Consider the following 19,490-nt stretch of genomic DNA (forward strand, 5'->3'; position numbering starts at 1 on the left):
GTACTGAGCCAAAGTTGCGTTATCAGAAAGAAGCAGTGTGTTGAGCTTTTAAATTTCCTTCCAAACGATGGAAACTTGTGATGATTCAATACCCCAAGGCTTGTACAGTTTTTCTACCAGAGGATACTGCTGTTAGCGAGGTGGGGTCTCCCTCCTCGATCCCAGAGGACACTGTTGATGGAACCACACGTTAGGTTCTAGAGTGGCCATCGGAGGTATCCGTCCTTCTTTTTCCTCTTTGGGAGGAAATACAATTATCCTTGCGCATATCATCTTCATTTGCCTTGTAGACTCGTTCTAATTTGACCAGGATAAAAATCACGTTAGCCCTTATCTCATTGGTAGCTTTCATGAGCAATTTAAATCCAATGTAAAATTCATGGCTGGAAATTAGTAGACATTTGCTAAAGCATAATGAATAACATATTCCAGTCGTGAAAGGGGTGTTAAATTTACACAGAGATAATATAGAAGTTAAATGAATAAATCTTCCCTCATCAAAATCGCTTCTAAAATATGGAAATTCTAGGGCATGAATTGTTTTCGTGTTGCGTTAATAAACCAAACAAACACACAGGAAACAACCCATTAGAATATGGCAGACGCAGGCAGACGGCGACTTACTGGCATGTTACATTTAACAAAATATTAGGAAAACAAGGACCGCGGATCTGGGACGATATCTCAGAGAGGACACAAGCAGCTTTTATACTAGGAAAGGGGCTCAGCCTCATTAGCATCGTAAATTCACCGCCAAGTCACAGCGTCACAACACTGCTGGCCTCTCGACCCGCGACCCTCCCGCAGGTTAACAGCAGCAGAGACGAGGAGCAGGAGCCCTAAACGACGACTCACAGTATCACTGTATCTCCAGAGCTTAGGAAGGATGTGCCTCCGTGTTAGCGAGTCCAGAGGCTCGCGCGTGGATGCTCAGATGCACGAGCAACGTGTGTGCATAGAGCTGCAGTCCGTGAGCTCGGCCCCCGCGGGCGCCTCTCCTGGCCCCCGACCGGGAGCTCCAACAAGCTCTGTGAGCTCTGCAGGCCTCGCCTCCCTCTTCTGTGTGTCAGGAACCCGACGTCTACCTTAGACGGCTGGGGAAGGACTGGATGAATTAAACGGCGTGTGTCACACAGTGAGCATTTTAGGAGAGTTGATTACCTTATGACGCACGTTACGGACCTATCTGTGGGAGTAGGATTTGGGGAAGGAGCTCTTTACTCGCCCACAAAACGCTGATTAAATAAATCATGATATATTTATGCGACAGAACAGTATGAATTAATATTCTTAAAGGCGGGGGCTTACGTGGACTTAGCCCAACATATGCTGTGAAGTGAAAAATCGCAGGGTACAAACGCAGGTGTGGAGAGTGCTGCCACCACTGGATTTGGGAGCGTGTTTGGGACGCACCTCTGTGGGGAGGAAGAACGTTGTCCCACGTACACGTGTGTTCCTCTTTAAAATGTGCCCGCACCACCGTGTAGAACCCGTAAAGCGTCCCAAAGAGATGCCAGACGGCCGTGGCTGGAGGAGCTGACACTCCCACAGGGCTCGGGTGGCTCCGTGAGAGGCTCCAAGTGGACAGGGACGCAGTCACGGGAAAGGGGAGCGTAGGGTAATGTCCGTGCCCAACTCAGAGACAGGCGAGGCTCTGGGAAGGAGAAGGTGTCCCAGAGATGCTGACAATTCAATAAAAGTGAGAGTAGTAGAGACAGGACGTCCGCCAGCATGAGCAAAGGCACCGTGGCAAGAAAACGTGGGCCTTACGTGGAAAAGGGCCAGTCTGCCTCCCTTCTGACGTGTGCACGGTGCAGCCGCGTGAGCAGGGACAGGGAGAAGGGGGCAGTTGCGGGGAACTCGTTCACAGCACTCCCCCGCGCGCCCAGGAGCAAGTGTGAGCATGAGCAGAGGTGGGGGGAGAGAACCCACCCACGTGGAGGGGGCTCTCGGTCTCCCCCTCCTCGGACCCTGGGTCACGAGCACGCGGGTGGCGGGGAGGGCGGCCTCGGCGTCGTTCCCGGCGCTCACAGACCCAGCCTTCGCCCCTGCGCTGCCGTGCGGGCGCCTTCCCCCAGCCCCCCGAGGCCGCCACACCAGCACTTTCGGGCACGATCCCTCCCGCCAGCCGGCCTGCCGCATAGAAACCGGCCCCAGACGCTGCAACACCCGCACAGTGATGGATGAGGCTCATCTCCCATCGTTTCATGGGAGATTTACATGCGCAGCTCTCATTAGAGCTAACGGGAGTCGCCTGCATAAATCTTACACGCGGAAGGTAAGAAAAAGCCAGCTTCCTCGCAGCCTCTGTGGGTTCTCTGGCTCAAGGCTTCCCTCCTCCAGTCTGGGGCCAGCGCCGGTGTGCTACCGCGTGCCTTGCACTTAGGCGGCTGGCACTCTTCATCTACACGGAAATGGACCGTGAACAGGGCTCTGAGCTCACATGTCGCAGCACCTCCTCCTTCGCCCATCAGAGATCCGATGAGTGCGGCCGATCCAGCGTATTTCCACGTGCCAGTTGTACCTGCTGCGGGTGTCATTCTGCTCCGTGACAACGCGGCTTGCATCCCAAAATAGAGGCAGGGGGTAGAGGGACGGGGACAGGGAGTCCTTGTTGTGCACTGAATTATTCCTAAAGTGACTACGGATACTGGTGCTTTTTAAAGCGCCGGCCTGTCTGTGAAGCGAGGACTGTGTCCAGGGGCAGGAAGGCTGCCCTCGGCCGAGTCGCTCGAGGGCCGTCCCGTCCTCAGGCCCGTGAAGTGTGGGTCTATTTGTGATGTCGAGGCGAGGACTGCAGAAGAACTGGGGCCGGCTGTCTCTGAGGGCACCTGAGACCCTGACTCACCTTGCGTCGGAACGGGGGGCACCAGCAGTTTTCAGGAACCAGTCGGATACTTTCCTGTTACCCGGTGTTCCAAGCACCTGCCACCTGCCCACCTTGTGGTGGTGCATTCAGGGCCTCGGGCCCCTGGGCTGGGGGTCAGGCTGCGGCCGGCGGGAGGTGGGGTCTGGCCGTGTTCATACGCCAGCGTGCGCGTGCATGGCTGCTGATAAAAGTTGACCGTGATGGGGGCGCCTGGGTGGCGCAGTCAGTTGAGCGTCCGACTTCAGCCAGGTCACCATCTCGCGATCCGTGAGTTCGAGCCCTGCGTCGGGCTCTGTGCTGATGGCTCAGAGCCCGGAGCCTGCGTCCGATTCTGTGTCTCCCTCTCTCTCTGCCCCTCCCCCGTTCATGCCCTGTCTCTCTCTGTCTCTAAAATAAATAAACGTTAAAAAAAAATCTAAAAAAAAAAAAAGTTGACCGTGATAACTTGAGGAGCATCCCGCTCTGATGGTGAGTCACGACTGTGGGCGACAGTGACCTCGTCCCCGTGACTCCAATAGCATAGTGACAGCAGACGTCGCATTAGCACCATCCACGTGCAGGTGCCCCACACAGTGACATGTCACAAGGACCAGTGTGTGCGTGAGACGAGCAGAAGACGGACAGACGGACGGTCACAGAGGAGAGGGGTCACAAAACAGGAACTTGAACAGTTTGATCCAGGAAAGCAACACCTCAGTGAAGAAAGGTGCCTTCCCGAGCTTTTTCCTTCATTACCCGGTTTTTTCAGAAAAAAAGATCCGTTTGATGGAATCAGTCTCATTGCAAGCAAAATGATGAAAACTGTGTCCTCCTCTGTAATCAAATTCTCCTGTGGTTCAATTCGTACAGTCTTTGATAGAGATGATTTTTTAAACTGATGGTCACTTGGGCTACTGTGTGGATAGTTGGATGGCTGTGTGTCCCCCACCACACGTCCGTCCGTTCGGCACACGTGACAGAGCACCCGTGAAGGGACGGCCTTCCTGGGGCCGGAGTCGTGACTGAGCAGGACACAGATCCTGCCCTCACCTTTCCGGATGGTGGGTGAGGAAGGAAAGGGTAGGATGCAGGGGAGTCAAGGAGGCTTCCTGGAGGGACGGCCCTGATGAGAGAAGGGACCGCTGACCTCTAACAGGAGCAGGGACAGCGCCCCCGCCCCCCCAGGGATTCATGACAACAACAGGACAGAGATGTTGTAAGAGCTCAAGTAGCATTTTCTAATCGTGTCTGTTTCCTTGAGGAGAGAGGAGAGTCGTCCCTGAACTTGAGGAGGGAAGGGATGGGGTGTGGAGGGGACGTGAGCGGGAGAAGGGAAGAGGGCTTGGAGCCGCGGAGGAGCCTGCATCACCAGAGACCCCGTGAGGCCATGTCAGCTGTGCTCCGAGGCGGGGTACAGCGGGGGGCACAGAGGGGCCAGACCGGGGTTAGGCTTTGCCAGGGGGACAGCGTGAGGAGAGACCGGCCGGGCAGCTTCGCAGAGGGACGGAGCCAGAAAGACCCGAGGTGCCAAAGTGGGCGCAGGACCCAAGGACGAGAGGGGGCAGCTGGGCCAGACGCCGGCCTGGGGCTCCATGACCTGGTGCGGAAGTCACGGGGGATGTCGCCAGGCAGGACGTGCTGAGAGCCCTGGGCTTCGGTGACACCAGGAGTCTCTGTCTTGGACCAGCTGAGACCCAACCGCAGGGCCTTGCGGGGACTCCGGGAGTGCGGAGGGGGGGTGGAGGACGTGTCCCTTTGGCTGCCACGCGAGGGCCACCAAAGTGCAGTGCCCAAAGGCTCTGTTGCCACGGAGGGGAGGCGGGCAGGAGACCTGTGAGGAGCGCACAGGGGACGGGAGTTTGCAGCTGCCGGCCCAAAGCCAGAGGACGCCACCGATGGTCTCCAGCAGGAGGAGAGAGGGGTGCGGCAGAACGGAGACGTCGGCGGTCCGGGGGTGACCCCAGAGCCTGAGCTCCGTGGGCACAGACACTGAGGGCAGGTCCACAGCGGTGCCGACCTCGGGCGCCCGCGTCAGGAGCCGGGCGGCCCGCTCTGTGTGGTCCCCGGGCCCCCTTCTTTCTGCCGGTGGTGACGATGGACAGATGACAGCGATTCCACGGACCCCCACTGTAATTCAGCATTGATCGCAGATAATCTATTAGAACAAGGCTCCTGAGAAAATACACGAGCCAGTGGGAGTAAGCGTAATATATATGACAGTTTGGAGCACAAAACTCATTTAACTGCTTAATAAGACGTCACCTGCATCACACGGGTTATTTTAAACCGTTTGCCCTGTCAGTGCTGTTCAGGGCCGAGGCACAGCTGTAGCGTCACCGTCGCGAAAACAGAACCTGAAAATGCGGGTGACGTAACGGAAGGCTGTTTGGTAAGACGTCTGGAGGGAGAGAATGAGTGGGGAGCTGTGTTCGTGGCCAGAGAAGCTCCAAGGTCCCACGTGCGCGGTCACAGGCGGGAAGGCGGTCGTCGTGAGCCACGCCGGCGGGACCCAGCTCGCGTGACAGGCGTCTGAGCCGCACCTCGCCCGTGCCGGGAGCCCTCGCCGGCTTCCCGAGAGGCCGTGACGATGACCCGGGGCCGGGCGGTGAGGACACCCCAACTCTGCTCGGAGCATGAGGGGCTGTGTGGGCTTTTCTCGTGTTTGGTCGAGGAAACATTCAGCAGAAGAAGGTGGCTACAGCGTGATCCGATTTTCAGTGGATTCGGGTGACACACTGCCTGCAGGGCCGTCCGGGCGCCACGGGAGCAGGACCGGGCCCCACACAGGCTCCTCCCCGACGGTAACACGTCGTGCTGCGTGTGCAGCGGCCCCAACCAAACCCAGATGGGCGTCTCCACGGCCCGCATCGGCCCCAGCAATGACAGGTTTATGCCACGTGACTGACCTTAATTCCTACTTTCCTCAAAGCTTTAATTTGATTAAAAAGGCCAGCAACAGGGGGCGCCTGGGTGGCTCAGTCTGTTGAGCGTCCGACTTCGCTCAGGTCACGATCTCACAGTCCGTGAGTTCGAGCCCCGCATCAGGCTCTGTGCTGACAGCTCAGAGCCTGGAGCCTGCTTCAGATTCTGTTCTCCCTCTCTCTCTGACCCTCCCCCCGTTCATGCTCTGTCTCTCTCTGTCTCAAAAATAAATAAATGTTAAAAAAAAATTAAATAAATAAAATAAAAAGGCCAGCAACAGAATGATTGATGCAGGGGCAGGAGATTTCTATGCTCACCTACGGTGTCAACTTTCATAGGATAAAACCTCAGGTAGTTTGCGTTTTTAGATAATACGTCTTTACAAGCGAACATGTCTCTCCAGAGAAGGCGGGACAATCGATACTAGGTTCTCCTTCACCGTGATTTATCTTGTTTCGCCTTTTGTCCTGTTTGGCTGTTTCCGCTTTCCCCTTTCTAAATGCTCGGTCGTGTGGGGGTGCTCAGCAGAGATCAGCCCGTCACTGAGCGCTTTCGGACCTGAAGTTGATCGTAAAAGAGACGTATGTTGAAGTTGAACATAAAAGAGACGATACCCCTCCCTCAGAAGGAACGCTCTCACTTAACAGCTGCAGATACCTGCCCCGGTGACCAGCCCCCCGGAGGGGTTCACTCTTCAGGAGCTGACAGAACATGAGAGAATATCAGTATTTTCCCCAAATAAGTGTCACATCTTTCTAATTCTCTCTGAAAGGAGGCCAAGTGACTCTGCAAGAATGTGTCTTAAGTTCCTTCCAGAATTTGAAAATGTAAATAACAAATTCACTTTTAATTAATTTTCCTGCCTGAACACACACAGCTCCATATTATAAATGCGCAGCTCAGCTCTGGGGCAGAGGGACGCCCCGGAGTCTGGCAAAGCTGTCTCCTGCTCCAGGCACGCGCACCCAAGGGAAGATGGGCCGCGCGGGGCCCGCGGTGTCGACGGGTCCTCCGTGGGGCTTCACCTCCGGCGTCCCTCCACCAACCCTCCCGCCCCGGAGTCCAGCCCCCACGTGTCCCTGAGGACGTGCGGCCGGACAAGCTAGATGTGCCCCTGCAAAGTCACTCACTCACCGAGGACCCGGAGTACATCGCCTCAAGGGACAAGGACAGACCGTCACTCGGGGCCTGGACCCCTGGTCCCTGAACATACCGGCCGACAAGGCTCACTAAACCCAGGGACCAGGATGAACGATATGGGGCTGCAGTGGAAACACGGACCCATGGCCCCAGGCCTCATCCACGTACAGCAGAGCGGCCCCTGCAGGCAGAGGTGCGGCCCAAACCTGCCCGTAGCTCTGTTTCTCACACACACGCGCCTGGGTTTGTCCCTCTCTTCCTCTGCTGGCTGGCTCTCCACTCTGTGTCTTCACGTGCATGTCTCTCCTCGGCCGGGGTGCCAACAGCAGCTCTGCTCAGTCCTTCTCACACCCCCGCGCCTGCAGTCACCCCCCAGGAAAGCCTGCCTTGTTCTGCACGCCCGACAACACCAACCGGCACCCCCGAGGGACTCCCGGGCCCAGCACCGTGAGCAGGGCCAGCAGGACGGCTATAGCAGACCCGGGTGGAGGCCCGTGTCCAGGTCCACAGTCCTCACTCGTCGGCTCTCCCATAACAGTTCACACATCCCCCGTTCAGAAACTCCATCTCGAACCTTCCTTCTGATGGTAAGCTCTCCATCCCATAAGTTAGAGAATGGAGATTCTGATGAGTTGACGACGTATTTACCAGGAGTCTGTCGTAGAATACATAAAGGTCGGGCACAGAATTGTACCGAATGGCCATTGTGATATAGTCAGGGCTGACGCCGCGGTATGCGTGGGGGAGACGTGCGCCCTATGGGGCCGCACGACCCCTACGTCTCAGCACCAGGAAAGCTGTGCCCACTGAGGTCCGGCACATCCAACAGTGCTTGCTGGTGGTCTCTGGGCACCGGGATGTGGGGAAGGATGAGATCCGGAAAGTTGGGAGCTGGTATGTTGCAGAGCCTGGTGTCGGCAGGGTGGCTGGGAGACGACTGACGTCACAATACTTGTGGTCGTAACAGGCACACAGGTGAGGACGGGTCCAGGGAGAGGTGCAAATGGTGATACCTGAGTGTCAGCCCCAAATGAAGACGGGGTAGCTAAGAGAGGTTTGGAGACCGCAAGGGCCAGCGCGGGCAGGAGACGAGCAGAAACCAGGGAGCTGTGATTCAGTGCGACGGCATGTCCTGTGCAAAGCGAGCTGGGCCTCCCCACCACTCTGCAGGTGTCGGGAGCTCGGATTTTGCTCTGAGGGCCGTGAGAATGGACCGGAGACACGGAGGCAGACAAGGAGCACGGCCATGTGTGTGACTCATGACCACAGCATGGAGAGTTGACCCGAAGGAGGTGTCTTTGTGGCAGGAACAACGAGGACATACTCTGGGACACAGACAGATAAGTATGGCGCCCTGACAATGGCGGTCGGAAGGGTGGACAGAAACAGGCAAATGGAGATACACACTGGGCATCGACGGCCATTGTGGAATCAGGGAAGCAGGCCCGTGGTGGAGAGGAAGCTGGAGCGGTCAGGACTCCAAGGGCCTACCTGCAACCTTCAGTCGGATGGGGATCCCGTTCCCTGGAGCGAGAACGGTAATGGTCACCCCTGAACGCGGGAGATTCTGCTCCGCTAAGGACACACTTTAGGTTTCTACAGTGTAATCTTAGACTTAAGAGGCATCTCAGAAGTCTGCCCATTGAGTTCAGTTGTGGTGGGATGATAGGTCATGAAAAGGGTCATGCTTCCTAAAAAGTGAATCTTAGTGCAGGCAACTCTCACGTTCCCCCAAGACGTGTGCGTGCCAGGAAGTAGCATCGTTCAACCGGGAAACACTCCCCTAATCCCGTTCCCTATAAACATTCCCCGTCCAAATGGCCACGCTAGACCCGCGTGCATCTCACAGTCCACCAAGACCTGACCCAGGAGTGAGCATTTCTAACGTAACAAGGAGACAAGACAGTCACACAAAATAATTGCTCTTTGAGGCCGTGCAGAATCAATGCTCAGGGCACGAGAGGTGCAGAGTGATTAGGGGCTCCCACCAGTAATTTGTACCGCCCGAGCCCAGCGACTGCCATGCCGGGCAAGAGGGCCATCACTGTAAGCGGAGAAAGGCTGCCTTCGGTCTCACCAGAGCACTTCTGGCCACGCTCTGTGCCACGTGGTGGAGGCAATGGGGACAGGACCTGGTCCCAGCGGCCACAGAGCATACAGATAGGGATCGTATCCACACGTGGACACGTAAAACGGCTACAGGTTGCAGAAGGTGTCTCGTTCTGGGGGCAAAGGCAGGTATGGTGACTCGGAAATGCCTCTCCCAGGAAAACGGCAGTTAAGCCGAGGCTTGAGGTGGAAGGGTTGGTGCCAGGAAAAGTGTGGGGAGAATGTTTCAGCAGAGGGAACAGCAGAGACCCCGTGACAGAACTGAGCTGGGCTGATAGAACCAAAGTAAGACACTGTTGCTGGAGCTGAGGGGCTGCGGGACAACGTGGAACAAAATGAGACCTGAAAGGAAGGAGCTGTTTCCCCAGAGAGCCCGTGGCCACCACGAGGAGTCTGAAGATGAGGCACGATGGGAAAACGACCAATGGGTTTCAAACAAGATGGTGCTGGGAACACATTTGTGTCTTAAGTTTGGTTCTTACACACGTTGTGGACTTGACTGTTCGAGGCCGCGGTGGCGATGGAGAAGCCACGTGGGAAGCGCTGCCTTCGTTAGGTGACAGGTGACGTGGCTTGGACTAGTCAGTCCTGATGAAGGAAACGTGGCGTGAGATGTCTCGTGGAGATGGACCGTGAGGATGTGCTGACGTGGGTGCCTGAGAGCAAGCGAGTAACTGAGGCCAGCTCCCATGTTTCTGATGTGGGCAATGCTCCGGGGCGGGCTCCCCTCTGCGCACAAGAAGCCTCGGGGGGTAGAGACTGCGCGCGGGAGTCAGGAGTCCCATTCTGGGTACTTGTGGAGGCTGGACGTAACGTTCAGCGTCGATCTGAACATCTGAGTTGTGCTGATACCAATGCCCTGGTCTGAGCTAATCTCCCCTCGGGGCTTCTTTGAGTTGGAAACCACAGTTCGAGAACTTCAGAATCATTGAATCCTTCTGTTGCAGTTTTAAAATACGAGAGATTTGTTTTTTTAAGTTTACTTATTTACTTTGAGAGAGACAGAGAGAGAGCGAGCATGGGAGGGGCAAAGAGACAGAGAGTCCCAGGCAGGCTCCAGTGCCCGATGTGAGGCTTGAACTCACGAACCAGGAGATCGTGACCTAAGCCAAAACGAAGAGTCAGACGTCTAACCAACCGAGCCACCCAGGCGCCCCTGAAATACAAGAAATTTAATGACTTCTCTCCAGTCATGAAGGCACTTCCATGAGAGCCCAGAACAGACCCAGACCCTCACCCTGCGTGTGTCCACCGCTTAGGTTCTGGGAATGCCAGCGTGTGCACCTGTCCATGGCAAACACCCTCCTGTCACCGCCATGAGACGGTGGACTGAAACGCGATGGGACACCGTGTGGTACTCAGCTGCCAGGAGAAGCTCCTGGAAACAGAATGTCCAGGACACAAAGTCACGCCACCTGGGAACGATCAAATCACCGTGTCCTTGAAGCCGTTGGAATGGGGGACAAACCAGCAGGGCGGTGAATCGCCTCCTTGGATGGTTTGTGTAGTAGTCTCCCTACTATGGACCATCCCTATCAGAATATGATGAAAAGCAATTTCTTTAGCAAGGTGCAAACCTGGATTTTTTTTAACGCTAATCTCTGATGCTCTCTGCGAATATTGAAACACGAGGATCTTTTCCCCTCGATGTCCAAATGCCTATCGGGCAGGAGCACCGTGAGCAGAGCCGCGTCCACAGCTCTGTGTCCTTGGGCCAAGCCTGGGCCGCCGCAGGGTACCTGGTGGCCGGCCTTCCTGCCAGTGCCTCCGTGGCTGTCATGACATGGGGCCATGGGCGATGCACTCAGTCTCTCGAGTGCGCCGTCTCTCCCAGGAGCTCTGAAAGAGGCGACTAACTGGGTCCAGTGTGACCCTCAGTCTTGAACGCGTCTCCCTGATGCCACGCTTCGTGACGTTTGCCTGTTGTTCCGTGTTGGTGTCATAGCTACCGTGACATCATCAGGGCATCAGACATGATGTCATCAGGACATCGGACAGTCCTAGAGGTCCGAGGTGTCCCAGAGTTCAGTGATATTGACAGGCCAGGTCTCTCAAGTTTATGGAAAAATAAATTTTAATTTCTAAAGTGAAAGGGTTGTTTTGTTGGAAATTAGTAGACATGCTTTTATTCGAGTCGGTGATGAAACATACACAATTTAAAAACTAAGTCACACAAGTACTTAGTACATGTACGAGATATTTAAGAAGTAACTATGTCCTCATGATGCGAGATGTTAAAAACTAATGCTTTTATCAGCACGTAAGATGGACTTAATCTGATGTAAGTGAAAAACGATTAAACCAAGCACACATAAGCACCATATTGAACAGTCATTCTGATTAGAAGTCAGAACAGGAGCACCTGGGTGGCTCAGTCGGCTAAGTGTCCGACTTGGCTCAGGTCGTGATCTCACAGTTTGCGGGTTCGAGCCACGTGTCGGGCTCTGTGGTGACAGCTCAGGGCCTGGAGCCTGCTTTGGATTCTGTGTCGCCCTCTCTCTCTGCCCCTCCCCTTCTCATGCTCTCTCTCTCTCAAATATAAAATAAATATTTTAAAAAATTCGGAAGTCAAAATAGGCATATCTTAAAGCTTATCAAATATATACCTAAAATGATATATAAATCACACTATACTTTTGAGGAGATTTTTCCAAATTAATGAAATGTTACCTCAGTATACTCCAGAAGCAATCTACATTTGTCAGCCCTGCATAATTTCTAAGGATATACATTCAGCTTACAAATACATGCCTAATGAAGCTAAAAGTAAAATATCTTAAAGACTTACACTTTTTAAGTTATAGTTAAGTCATTTGCTTTCTCCTATTCATTTTGTGAATCTTTTTTTTCATTTTTGTTTATTTTTGAGAGAGAGAGTCGAGTGGGGGAGGAGCAGAGAGAGAGGGAGACACAGAATCCACCGGAGGTTCCAGGCTCCAAGCTGTCAGCACAGAGCCCAACGTGAGGCTCGAACTCACGGACTGTGAAATCATGACCCGAGCCGGAGTCGGACGCTCAACCGACTGAGCCACTCAGGCGCCCCTCATTCTGTGAATCTTTAGCATCTAGGACAACAGCCCGCAAGTAGGAGGCGTTCAATTTGTATTTATAGAACAAAAGAACACGTGGATGAGTGAGCAAATGAATGGTAGGTAAGAATCAATGCTTCAGACAAAAATACAAATCTGTATACTTGAAAACATGCTAAATTGTCCATTAGCCAATCATTGCTGTAACGGGCACTCTACCAGATTATAATTGGTTCTTGCAAACCGTTGTCTTACAGAAAAAGGAGTGACGAACTTAAATTATGAAATATGCAAATGAACATCGGTGAAACATTAGCTTAAAACAACTCAATCATGGTGGCCGTGCGTGTGTTTATGTTCGTATCATCTTAGACATAAAAATACATATCTGGTCAACACACATGGACACACGAACAATTGACTTATGCCAACAATGTTCTCAACTGTGTGCAAATTCTTCAGTTAGGAATTTTGAAGACAACGTTAGATTTATTTTTAATGAAACGGGGCCTGGGTTATTTTATGCGCACAAACATATTTCCAATTCCAAATCATACCACGCATGGAGAGCTGTTTCAGCCAAGCAGTAACACGTGTGTGTGCACGGACACAGGCATGTACAGGTCAGTCAGCAATGCAATCTACCGGTCACTTGAGCCTAAAGTAGGAGTGATTGCCCGTGTCATTACACGTCAATACAAGTTACCTTTCTCTTTCTGGCATATTTAGAAGAGTCCGTTGCTCTGATTTGCTGAACATCGAGAAGGTTTCTTTTTAACTCTAGAACATTAGTTGGAAAGAATTTTGAGGAGCGTCTATTCTGGTATTTCATTTTATAGATAAGAAAACTGCAGCTCCAAGAGTCTCATTAAAAAAAAAAATTAATCACCCTCCTTCTCAAGTGCTTCCCTGACATGTAAGCCCCATTTTTTCTGGCTCGAGTGCCAGAAAAGGGCCTCTTCTCTGCCCCTTAAACACGGTTGGCTGGCAGTTTGGTTTGGGTCTATTCCATTAGACTGCAGGATCCTTGAAGGTTTGAGGGCTCCATCCTGTGTCCTCGTAGCCGGCCTTGGCCCACCACTCCCAGACGCTTCCCGGTGAAAGGTGGGGAGCCAAAGAAGGAAGTTTCCCTTAACAAAGTCAAGGTTAGTAACCGTGTCTCCCAACAAAGTCTGATCATTTTTTTTTATGTGTATTTATTGTTGAGAGAGAGACAGAGACAGAGTACAAGCCAGTAGGGGCAGATTGAGAGAGGCAGACAGAATCGGAAGCGGGCTCCGGGCTCTGAGCCGTCAGCACAGAGCCCGACGCGGGACGCAAACCCACGGACCGTGAGATCATGACCTGAGCCGAAGTCGGGCATTCAACCGACTGAGCCCCCCAGGCGCCCCTACAAAGTCTAATCTTGATGTTCCAAGAGCAATATTTGGAGCCATGGTTTTCTCGCTATAACCAGGTATCTCTTCAATTAAACAATCCTCTCACGTGTAGAGCGGACACGAAATCTGCCCTCTCCGGGCTGCCCCCTGCTCTTGGAGACGTTTTGTTACTTGTCATGCGCTCTCCTAACTTTTCACCGGCCAAACTTCCCATTATTTAATCACCCTTTTGGTAATTTACTCCCAACGATACAGAAGCACCCCAACAGATGCTGGAGTCCAGGGCAAGCGTAGACCTCTTCTAGGCTATACCGGGGACACTGTGTTGTGTCTGTCCGGTGCTGCTAAGCTGAACTGAGTGACGCTGCACCCGTTGACCCCAGCTGGGGGCTGGCCCCGCGCGGCCCCGCTCTGCCTGTCCAGCTGCCGAGTCCCCTGAATCGGGTAGACGCCCGCCTGCCCCACGGAGGCGCCTTGCGCAGTGCTGGGGTGCACACCCCTGAGAGGTCTCAGACAGGTCTGGAGATTCAACCCCCATGTAATCTCCCTTCTGCCGCCCCCCGCCCCTGCAGCTTCAGCCCCTTCCCTGGAGATGGCGAGCGTCGTCGGGCACGTGACGACACGGATGTGCCCTGTTCTCTGTCTGCCTCCGGCTCATTGTTCTCTCTGCCGTGCCGGCCACGACTTGACCACTCGCCCTCAGTGAAAACCGCTACATGGACAGGCTGACTCTGTCTCCCTCAAGGTGTCAGCGGAGCTGGTTCCCAAAAACCCACCACTGCTGGCCTTGAGGGGCCGGCCAGCAGCAGGGCTAGGGCGGCACTCAAGAACATTCTAGCTGAGTGCCACCAGCAAGGACACAGGGGTCCTCTGCACGTCCCGGCCTCAGGAGCCAGGTGGCGGTGAGCGTCGGTAGTCGGCAGAGGGCCCCCCCCCCCCCCCGCAGCCCTGGCTCAGGGAGAAAAACTGGTCTCCAGAACCAGCCCTGGGAGGCCATGTGCACTGGGCTTCCAGTGGCTGCGGGGGGGTCCCGGTCAGGACCCCTCAGCCTACCTAAGGGCCTTGCAGCCCATGCCCTCCGTCTGCTGCCTGGTCGGCGGCCTCGTGCCGTGCTCTCCGAGCCTCTCCACACCCCTCTGGTGCAGGCAGGCGTGGACCCAAGACCAGCAGACCGTCTCCAGACCCTCGTGGGGACAACGGTAGAAACAGACATAATGTCACGTCACACCCAGAGGAGCCTCAACAGATGTTTATTCAAACAGGCAGGGTACAGGTCCAGTGGGGCAGTGGGACCCAGCCCACGGTTTCGGTGCAATGATGAAGCTGGAGACCAAACAGGGAACTCGTAACACGGAGCCCTGCTCAGCGCGGGGCCAGAAGCGTCTCTGAAACCAGCGAGGACGGTGAAGGCGCAGGCGTGTGCCGGCTGCTTCTGGAAAGCCCGTTCAGACTTCGGCTCTCTGTCTGGTTTTCCGTTTCTCGCTGAGGCTCCGCCCGTCTTTATCCTAATCAGGCACGTAACTGGTTGTCTTAGGCCTTTGTTTCGCTTCGTGCATCTTGTTCTGAATGTCGGGCTGGAATATAATTGCCATAGGTCACACTGCCTTTTTTAAAAAATTTATCCAGAGTGCAGGTTTGGGAGCTGAGGGTGCCAGGAATGTTACATGTAAATGTATGTAAATGTATGCTAATGTCCCACTGCAGCCCCCAGGTGAGGGTTCGTGCACAGGGGAGCCCGCGCTCCCCACGCGCTCAGGACGGCCGGAGCATATTTATTGCTCTGTCGCAAACAACCTGGCAGCTTTTCTCAGAAGAGCCCAAAACTCCCCCAGACTTTTCGAGTTGATGAGGAAAATCACACTGGTGATCTTTCAAGTTATCTGTGTCTTTTTTACACAAGAACCAGCCTAGATGTTTCTTACGTGTGCTGGGTTTTAAGCGACTTCAGTTCGGTAACCACCATTCTGCACGTTTCTGTGAAACACTGCGCCGGGTGAACACAAGGCAGCCGCTGGTGCGGGGGGACCCTGCAGCCGGGGAAGCTGGCCGCGTGCGGGTGGACATCGGGTGGGGAGCGCTATGTGTCAGCCTGGGGGACCACCCAGGATCTGGAGCGTTTGTGACCTGTGCCCAGCTGCACTCTGCTGAGCCCAGGGCTTCCAGGGCCACAGCGGCCGAGTCGGGAGCCCGTCCCCCCACGTCACCCCGGGTGTCCCAGTTCCCATCCATCTTACGTGTTCAGTTTCCAGATAAAACTCTAAAAATGAAAGATTTCCAGGCGGAAAAACCGCGCGTGCTCAGGACAGCTCAGGACAGCTCAGCCAGTAGGGAGGCCCCAGAGGCTCTGACACGCGGCCCTGACGCAGGCAGAGGCGGTGGGGACAGGAAGGTGCGGGTCGTGTCAGAGCCGCCGTGGAAGGCCTTCTGAGCCTTGTACCGACTGAGAACCTGCCGGAAAGAGCGGGGAGAGGGCGGACGAGGAGGGCGCGGTGCTGACAGCGTGGCCGGGCGGGCGTCACGGGTCCGAGGCAGGGTCCCCGGCGGGCGGCTGGCGGCAGGAGCACGGGCCGGGGCACCACTGGCGTCTGGCTGGAGAAACGACGCCTGATGTTCAGGAGGTGTGAGGAAGCAACGGTCTTGGCAGTAACGCTCCACGACTGGTTGAACTACAGATAAAAGCGAAGCGTGTCGGGGCTCGAAGACCACCACGGCCCACTTGGAACCCTGGGTGCACCCTGGTTTGGGGGACAGGACCGCGTGAAAATCGGGAAGAGGCTTCCAGAGCGATGAAAGGCCCAGGCACGTCAGACGCTGCACCGGGAAGCCCTCCTGGATTCGGAAGATGTTGTCGTTGGAGCAGAGGCGGAAGGGAGAAAGAAGACAGAAGAAGACTGTAGTCAGGACAAAAACCTTCAGAATTACTTGAAATTGGCATTTGCTTTGAGGGAAGTATTTCAAAATCAATGTAAAATATCTTCTCAGAAGAGAGTCCAAGTTTTCCGGATATAAAGAAAGCAGGCTGGCAAGATCATTTTTACCCTGAATCTTTTTTTTTCATTGAGGAACTTTAAAATCAGGCAATTCCAGGGCTGCCCGGGTGGCTCAGTCGGTTAATCGTCCGGCTTCGGCTCAGGTCACGATCTCACAGTCCGTGAGTTCGAGCCCCACGTCGGGCTCTGTGCTGACGGCTCAGAGCCTGGAGGCTGCTTCGGATTCTGTGTCTCCCTCTCTCTCTGCCTCCCCCACCGCCGTCAAAAATAAATAAACATTAAAATAATAAAATAAAATCAGGCGATTCCAAAAGTGCCTAACGCCGTGAATCATATCCGATCTCATCACAGGTTTATATTTTTCTTCAAAGGAAAATCTCACCCCAGGAAACGCATCCCATGTTGATTTTAACCCCTGTGCCAAAGGAGTGTGCTACCGAGAGTCTGGATGCTTCTCTAGATCCCAGATGAGATCGTCCAAGACGGGAACGCCTGAAGGGGCCCCGCCCCGCTCGGGTGGCCCGTGTATGTTCCTTCCCCTCCAACTCCCTGGTCCTCTCCGCGGCTTGACACGTGGAACAGACCCCCGCGTAGTCAGCACAGGAGACGGCGCACCGGGTCTGCAGATCGTGAAGGCGGCAAGGGCGGGTGTCTCCTCTGCTGGGACCCTCCCTTCCACACCCTTGCTGGGGAGGGGTTCGCACCAGGGCCGGAATCGGGGAAGCTGGGCACGGATCGCCCACGCAGGTCTGGCATGGAGTCCAGCCGCACCTTGGACAACCCACCCACAGGCAATATGCAGGCGGCCCTTGGCGAGGCTCCCCGCGTCTTAATGGCAGTCGTGTGCACAACCATGGTGAAGTCGGCCGCCCGTGTTGGGATGAGGCCGCTGACGTCCGGCAGCCTGGAGCCCCCAGAGCACAAGCCCGGGCCACCTTGGCCCTGCTGCCTCCTCCCTTCTCCCCCTCTTTCCTCTCCCAGCTGGGGGCAAGCACCCCATCCCCCCACCTCGGGCGAGGTGTGAGAGGCCGGCTCGCGTTCTAGTCTCCTTCTAGCCCTTGACCATGACTGGAATCCCGTGCCCTCCTTCAGATACTCCGGACTCATTACGGAGGCCAGAACCCTAAATCGCCTCATTTATGTTAATTCTGGGTTCGAACCGCAGCCACGTCAGTTCCCGTTCGGGTCACGAGGGGCTGGTGACAAGGAAGCCTGAGCAGTGATACCCCAACCAGTCTCCATTCATGCATCACATCCCATTTCCCACAGACAACTGGACAGTTAGTTTCTCTCCCCGTGTGAAGAGAATAGGGCAGGTTGACATTTGCCTAAAAGGTCCCTCGGCCTGGAAGGCTGAACCAGAGTGACTGGCCTCACCTTGCACGTGTGGCCATGACCTTTGGCCTTCAATGCCATCCAAGTGAATTGCCCAAAAGAGGCCGTTGGGGGCTGTGAGATGAGATCCAGCGGTGCAGTGAGGAGGACGCCAGGCCTTGGCCCAGTAGGTGGTGTTCACCCCACGGGCTGGGGTGTCCCTGAGAGGGGACAGGGGCTCACAGTCCCACAGTCTGTGGGTGAAAGCCCACGTCCCAGGGCAAGCCGCCGGTGGGGCAGGTCCAGAGGCCATGAGGGATGCCCTGCTCCAGCCCGTCCCCAGCTTCTGGGGTCTGCCGGCCTGTGGAGGCGTCACTGATCTCCACCCAAGGGCCACAAAGCATCCCCCCGCCTGTGCACGTGTCCAAGTGTCCCCCTTCTGTAAGAACACCAGTGACGGTGGGTCGAGGCCCACCCTGTTATGTACGACCCCATCTTCACTTATTTTGTGTGCAATGACTCTATTTCCGGATAAGGTCACATTCTGAAGTCCTGGGTTAGCACCTCCACATGTGAATTTTTGAGAGACGCAATTCAGCCCTTAACAATTAGGCTAGTGAAACACAACATTCGCAGGAATGTTGATAATGCTCCTTTGGTCGTACAGGAGGCTATTCCAACAATGACCGTGGACGCTGTCTCTTTTCTAAACGGTGGAGAAAATTACCCAGTCCTGAGCCACATCAGTGAACCCCGGATGCGACTGACTTTGGAGGCAGTAACCCCCGAGTACTTGAATCAATTCTCAGCAGGAGCAATCCTTTAAGATGAAATGTCCCTGTCATTTTGGTCACACGTGGGTGGATGATCATCTCCTATCACATTTAACCAATTTGGCCATGTCGAGCCTGCAGCTGAAAAATGATATTTTTGGATGGATAAATCAGGATGAAGGTTAACCTTATACATCAACATCTTGTACATAATCTTGACCCCAGAGACGTTCCAACACATTCACAAGAGGAAAAGAAAAATTGAAATATCTCTCGCGTTCCCTCATCTTGTACCTGGCCGAACCTGTGATTCTTTTTATTTAAAAACCATTCCAAATTACTGCTACGGAACTCTGCATCTGATGAAGAAAAGCTACCACCCTATAAGATAAAGGGCACTTAAATTTATATGAGAAGCTGTTAAGCAACTGAGAGCTTAAACTAGTTTGTCAGAGCACCTGGAGGTAGGTGTGCTCGCGGGGCGGGACAGGTGCACTTTCGTGAAGGACCCCAGCCTGTCCCCGCGAAACGCCTCCGGGGACTTGGAAGGAACCCGACACGTCGTCAGCAGACGTGTGCTGGGGGCCACGGCAAAGCGAGACCCTCGGTCACCAGTATCGTGAGGCTGTGTTCCCCGTCCGCGCAGTACCCTGGGCCAGAGGCGTCTGCGGGAGGTCTGGGGTGCACACGCTCAGCCCCGAGGGAGGCCTGGTCTGTGCCGAACAGACCTGGAGCGTGTCTGGAGCTGGGACTCACTGTCGCGGTCCCCGCTCTGCACCGACATGGAGTCCTGGTCCTGGTGGGGGCTCCACATACCTACGCTTCGGCACATGTCCCGTGTCCCTTCCAAGTGGCGCCATCTCTGCGGGTCTCAGGCAGGGACGGGGCCCGTTTCCCAAGACAGCGCATGTGTGCCCTCGCTCCCCACTCTCTGGTTTCCAGAGAACACAGAAGGCCAGGCTCAGGGGCCGGCCCAATGAAAACTT

The 19,490-nt window shown here is 54.8% G+C and overlaps 1 protein-coding gene and 1 non-coding gene across 15 annotated transcripts in view; one reads left to right on the forward strand and one right to left on the reverse strand.

Annotated features, from left to right (window-relative positions):
* MYT1L (myelin transcription factor 1 like) overlaps window positions 1-19,490 on the forward strand; it is a 424,454-nt gene that overhangs the window by 236,906 nt on the left and 168,058 nt on the right. The window lies entirely within an intron of this gene.
* Window positions 11,973-12,057, reverse strand: TRNAR-CCG. The gene has a single exon. It is a non-coding gene; the product is annotated as a tRNA-Arg (tRNA).

The sequence above is a fragment of the Prionailurus bengalensis genome, chromosome A3, assembly GCF_016509475.1.
Source record: "Prionailurus bengalensis isolate Pbe53 chromosome A3, Fcat_Pben_1.1_paternal_pri, whole genome shotgun sequence".
NCBI classification, from domain to species: domain Eukaryota; kingdom Metazoa; phylum Chordata; class Mammalia; order Carnivora; family Felidae; genus Prionailurus; species Prionailurus bengalensis.